Genomic DNA, 6615 nt, shown 5'->3' on the forward strand with positions numbered 1-6615 from the left:
GTCCCCTTATTCAAGCTCTGTTAGATGCCATACATTTACCGACATCTATTGCTATCATGAAGTGCAAAGCACATACGAAAGTTACTGACATTATTTCCCAAGGTAATGATTTAGCAGACCGCACAGCCAAGCTTACAGCACAGACTCCAGACATTCCAGTAAACAAGACACATATTCCAGATCTGATTACATGCATGACAGTTAAGGACCCTACACAAGATGTTATAGATATACAGTCACATGCTACTCCCGATGAAATCAAGAAATGGTCTGTACAAGGAGGGGTCCAGACAGATCAAGGATGGTTAACGAAGGGTAGAGCCACATGGTTTCTCCCCGATTCTATGGTTCAAGTTATTATCAATACCGCACATAGTCCAGCACATTTAGGAGAAAAAGCTATGTTAGACAGTATCCAGAACATTTGGTTCAACAAGCATTTACGAGCTGCAGCTAAGCAGAAAGTCCGTACCTGTATGATATGTTGTCAGTTTAATCCAGGTAAAAGTGTCCCGGTGGAACAAGGTGGTTTCCAGCCCCCTGACCACCCTTTTGAGGTCCTCCAGATGGATTATATTCAGATGGAGCGATGTCGAGGTTTCAAGTATGTCCTTGTAGTAGTATGCGCTTTGTCCAGATGGACAGAAGCATATCCAGTCCCAGATTACACAGCCGCGACCACTGCCAAGCAGTTGGTTCGTGAATTTTTCCCTAGATATGGACTCCCTAGAGTCGTATATTCTGATAACGGTCAGCCATTCTCATCCGAACTCATGAAACACGTTTCCCTTTTGTTAGGGTACCAGTGGAAGTTCCATTGTGTACGCCATCCAGAAGCAGCTGGACTAGTCGAAAGGCATAATCAGACTCTGAAAATCCGTATAGCAAAAATCTGTAAAGACAAGGGTGTGGACTGGTTAGTAGCTTTGCCAGTCGCTCTGTTTTACATGCGTATGGTCGCACATTCCAGATCAGGTCTGTCCCCGTATGAGGTCGTTTTCGGCCGCCCCCCTAACATGTGGGGTACTCCTAGACCCCGAAGTATTACCGATGTTTCATGTAATATGCTGACAGATTACCTAGCTTCCTTGATGTCTGCCCTCAACTCATGTCGTTCACAGGTTGCCGCCGCATTTCCAGACAATACCGAGGTGGCACCGCACGAGATCGTTCCAGGATCCTTGGTGATGATCCGCAATTTTGACAGATCAAGTCCGCTGGAACCACGTTGGAAGGAGCCACGTCAGGTCCTCTTGACCACCCGAACTGCCGTCAAGTTGGAAGGCAGGAAGGGGTGGGTTCACCTCTCTCATGTAAAACTTTTCAAAGGACCAAAGCCGATCTTCAAAGACATTGCCAAGAACATTTTCCAGGATTCAAAGGATTGCCAGAACATTGTTTTAAAGGACTGTCCCGCACCAGACTTTATTACAACCCCTCCCTTGTTAGAGAAAACTCCGCAACAGGAGTATAAGTTAAAGCTCAGGTCTAATAAGTCAGTCAGTTTGATTGTATAAGTCCTCCCCTAGGTGAAACGGTTAGATTGTTTCTGACATGTATAAAATAGACCCCCATAGTGAGAGAGTCAGTCGAAGTTCACTACAATGTATCGTTTTTCTGAGTTTCATATTATTCATCAGCATAATGATTTCTTGCACCAGCTATGCTTTCTATCTGTGTTTTTCAGTTCCTCATGTAAATATGTCTGCTCATGCTACAGTAGAGCACACGTTTAGTGATCTGCCTCCTCACGAATATTCATACCGCCTCGCCATGCGTAATAACACATTTATCCGTATGTTACATTATTCACACCAGACCAGCAATGCCACTAATTGTTGGGTGTGTGGTCGACTCCCCCCTTTCCAGACACCGAAGGGAGTTCTGCCACTTTTTCCTTATCCATTCTCACACAATGGTTTGTGTGGAGCATGGTCCACGCTAACGTCATCCTCAACAGATATGTCTTTTCTTAATAGTACATGTTTCCCAGACAAGCAAGGTTTCCCCCACAGAACAGGTTTAGATTTAGAAAATGAAGTATATAATTTAGGAAATTATTCGTCGAATTTTATGGTTCTGAATGTTCAGTCTGATACTACTCCAGACTCACCCGCTATTTCAGTACTACCAGTCAAAGGCGAATTATGTGTCCGTAGTTATGGTTCTGTACATATAGGTCATAATGAATGTACTACTGTTATCAAGTATAGTGATAGTAGGAAATCTATTTTTAAAGCTTCACGTCATTCTTATTTTGTTTGTGGTCAAACTGCATATGTCCGTCTGCCCCTCGATTGGGAGGGAACCTGTTACATTGCTTTCCTACTGCCACCTGTCTTTCTAGCCCCACCTGACTATCATAGGAATTCTTTCTTAGTACACACTAGACACAAGAGAAATCTCCCGATTGTCGATTATACTGAAACCGCCGCAGAGCAATTCATTGATATAGATAAAGGTGTTTTCCCTTATTTAGGTACAGTTGTAAATAGTAAGCTAATTCGTAGGTTAACAAGAACCCTTGAAGCAGTAGTAGATGAGACTGCCTCCGCTCTAGGTAACTTAACTGAAGAACAATCCTTTATGAGAATTGTCGTTTTACAGAATCGTCTCGTCCTTGACGTCATACTGGCCGATAGGGGCGGGGCCTGTAGAATTCTCGGATCCAGTTGTTGCATTTTCATTCCAAATAACGCGCCGTCTGTTTATTCAGCTATAACCAGACTCCATAAAATTGCCCATCTGTTACACCAAGATCCAGGCACCTGGACATGGTCCGGTTGGTTCTGGAATGTAATTTCCGCATGGGGATGGAAAGTTCTGTCCTTTCTAGGTATTGCAGTAGCGATCATATTTAGCTGCTGCCTCTGTATACAATGTGGCCCTGCGATTTGCAGCATGTGTGCTACCTCTTATATTCCCAGTCCCAAGCCCCGTTCTAACTCCCGTTCCAAGACAATTCGAGACGAGCAAATGGTACTGTATGAAATGATAGACGGTATCATGAATATTGATGTTTCCTGATGGAAAACGTAGTGACAAGGAGGGAATGTGGAAAAGTAAATTTTGCCATGTTCTGTGTCCCTACGCCTCATCCATCATATGTTATGTGTGCATGATCAATATGCATATGTTATTCCCCATGTCCGATTAATGACGCAATTACAGTTGTGTCCACCTCTAGTATGTTAGTTTCCAGTCCTCGTGAATACTACGAATATCAGGCCTATGTAAGTAATGTTGCCACGTTTCTCAGTGTGCACGTTATTCAATTATAAAGTCCCCGTTTCCAGGCCTAAAAAGGGCCCGGACCACAGATTCAGCTCCTGTCTCCTGAAAGCCTCGCTGAGGAGCGATACAGCCCCCACCTGTATCCTCGACCCTTCACTTACTTCCTGCTTCGCAGTGCCCGGTGCACCCCGGCTCTGCCTCTGAGTCTGCCAAAAGTATGTTATAGTTCCTACTATCAGTTCAGTCCTCCTCCTCTGCATTCCTAAGCTACTGAACTGCATCAATAGTTTCCGTCATTGTCTAGCCTTCTCGTCTCCATGTTAGAAGAATACTGTATTTAATGGTCATTTAATATTCTTCACGCACTACATGTAGAATAATGCGTGGTCCAGTCTTAGAAATCAGGTCAGCCTCTCCCCTCATGACTTCTAGTTTATATCAACATGTTCCCTAAACATTAGATACCAGATAGGGTTTAGGTACATGTCGCTCCGACCCTCCAGACTTTAGTCTCTGCTCCTAGCACAGAGTTCGTAGCCCCCAGCTTCTCCTAGTAATACGTCATTGCTAGTTTTCGCGCACCATTAGGTTAGAGGTCCCTGCTCCTTAGGTAGCCCCCTCCTATGTGTCCGCCCATTCATGACATATTCTGTTACGTTTTACATCACATGTCTAAGTAAACTCCCAGTTACACCTCTTTTTACTGTTATCTCTCGCGACTGTTACACGTCACGCCTTCTGCTCCACCCACTGTTACGCCTACTGCAATGTAATGCTATGTGTTTGCGCTATGTATATATGCCTGTGTTTTATTATTAAATGTTAGCGCGCTCATCCCAGACCTAGCCCCGGCAGCTGCCGGGCCTCTTTTTCCCCTGCCGGGCCTTATTGTCCTATTCCTATGCAGGTTGTCCTGATCCTGTCCTTATTCTGTAATAAACCTGCAGAAACTCCTACTACCTCGAATCTTGACTCTTATTTATTGAGCTATCTGTTATTCATTCATTCATCCAAAAAATAGGGTATTATTTATTTATTTACCACAACACTCTGCAACTCTGGGCAATAACTTGCTTTATCTCCACTACGGCACCTCGCGGCGGGATGCCTGGCTTTCACCCTGTGGACACCCTGCCGGGGTTTCTCACAGGGGAATACCAGGACGGGTTCCCTAAGCAAGCGCCAGGATGCCCTTTGGGTGACAGGTTTGCGCTATATAAGTACACCTACATTTACATTTTACATTTACATTTACATCTTGGGCCCCGCTTTGCATGTCAGTGAAATTTATCACTAATGACATGCAAAGTGGGCATGCCAAGATGTTAGCGACTGGAAACAGTCGCTAACATCGCTATCTCCTATTACCAACTTTTGGAGATATTCGGGCTAAGCGCGATTATCTCCAAAAGCTAACACCTGCCCGTGAGCAGTTCTTAGCCATGTTATCCAATGGTAGGTGGATAACATGGCTAAGAGCATTAGCTCGGTAATGCATGAATATCGCTGACTTTTCAGCGATATTCATGCATTTCGGCCGATTTTTATCGCTTAGGAGATAAACCTTGATAATAGCAAGGTTCCTAAGCGATAAAAATCGCCGCAGCTCGGCGATAAAATTATTGCCGCTAAGCCAACATAGCGATAATTATCTCTAGTTGTTGGTAATATGCCCCATAGTTCCCTATGGGTGCATAAATTAACAGACACTCAGCATATGCCCACATACATCCAACCATAAGTCACGGGTGCAGAAATTGACAGGATCCCGAAACACTTATAAATACAATTTAATAAAAGAGTGCTTTATCACAAATGCATAAAGTAGATAGACAGTTGCTAAAAACATTGATCATAGAAAGTACATAATCTAAAAATCGGAGAGGACTTCAAAAAGACAATCACATTTGTCATTAAATACATTGATTTGTAAAAATACATCAACTCAACATAGTGCAAACCATCAATTCTTGAATTAGACTGTAGTTCCGTGAATTACAAATTTAATAACCAAACAAGGCTTCAAAGCATTTCGGTGGGTTTAAAACAATAGAACCACCTTCCCCAGGACCAAAGCTTATTTTTTCTCCTCTCCTTTAATTATTCATCAAACGTAATTAAAAGAAAAACATATGTAATCCATTTTGTTCATAAATCTCATAGCGTGTACAATTTAAGACTATATATTATATCACTCCAAATTGACATCATAGTTGCTATAAATACTGGTCCAACACAAAGGATTAAAAAATCATCATTCATGCTATCACCATTTTTGATAAAACCATCAACCATTCCACACATTCATCCCAGCAGCCTCAACTGTTGTTTTTATTTCCTGCTCAATGGTCATGGTTATTCACTCAGCGGTAAAAACTGGATAAGGCAGCAGTTTTCATCAGGCATGAATAAACCTCAGAGCCACCTATGATCTGCATGTAAGGTATGAGAATAATTAACCTAAATGAAGATGGACTCGGTTACTCGCCCATTCCTCCACCCTAGTACATTAAATAGGAGCGTACCTGTTTCATAAATTCCTAGAAGACGATTTTTACAATGTGCAACGCAATATGCATAAGTGCCAAGGTTCATCAGCCCCTTATCCTGCCGTGTTCGGTAGTCTTAATATTTTGGTAAAAACCTATCATGAAAACATATATATATTCTCCAAGACGCTTTGTAACAACAAAGTGTGGCGCACACTTGAGTTTGTAATATTCCAAAGTTACTTTATTCTTGTCCCTTTTGCTAACGTATATATATTTATTTTACCTAATATTATAAGGTATATTACTCTAGGTATAACGATTATTATTTCATTTATATTGAAAATATACCTGCTGTTAGATTAGATCAGCATAGGCTTGTACTGGGAGCTAAACAACTTCCCATGATTATTTAAAGTTCGGCAGGGGACTTGTGACGTGAAGAGAAAAAAGAACATGAGGTTCAACACTAAATTATTCCTCCCTTCTTTGTCGGTAAGGTTCGCTGTTCCTCTTAGCCCATGAGACTTACCGTTAATCATTTAGAATGACCCTTCACTTCTGGGCCTGCGCATAAATACAGTTGCTCAATTCGGCAAACAAACCTCTTTCTTCCCAGCAGGCTTGTTTATAACTTTCGGGTTTCCGGTGTAGCGTTAACACGTGTCCCACCACGTGATCCAAAAACATTTGGGTCAGGTACCATTCTAGTAATGGCCTTCTTGGAATTATATAATTGTTATATATATATTAAATGCGTGACTTCTAGTATTTGAAATTAATCTCAATTAATCTCAATTTATAATGCCCAATATAGGATATAGCTAGAAGGGAACATCTATTTAATTAACTTCATCCAGTCCTCTCTCGTGTTGAGGCCCGACAGCGGATC

The sequence above is a fragment of the Lissotriton helveticus genome, chromosome 2_1 (assembly GCF_964261635.1).
Source record: "Lissotriton helveticus chromosome 2_1, aLisHel1.1, whole genome shotgun sequence".
NCBI classification, from domain to species: domain Eukaryota; kingdom Metazoa; phylum Chordata; class Amphibia; order Caudata; family Salamandridae; genus Lissotriton; species Lissotriton helveticus.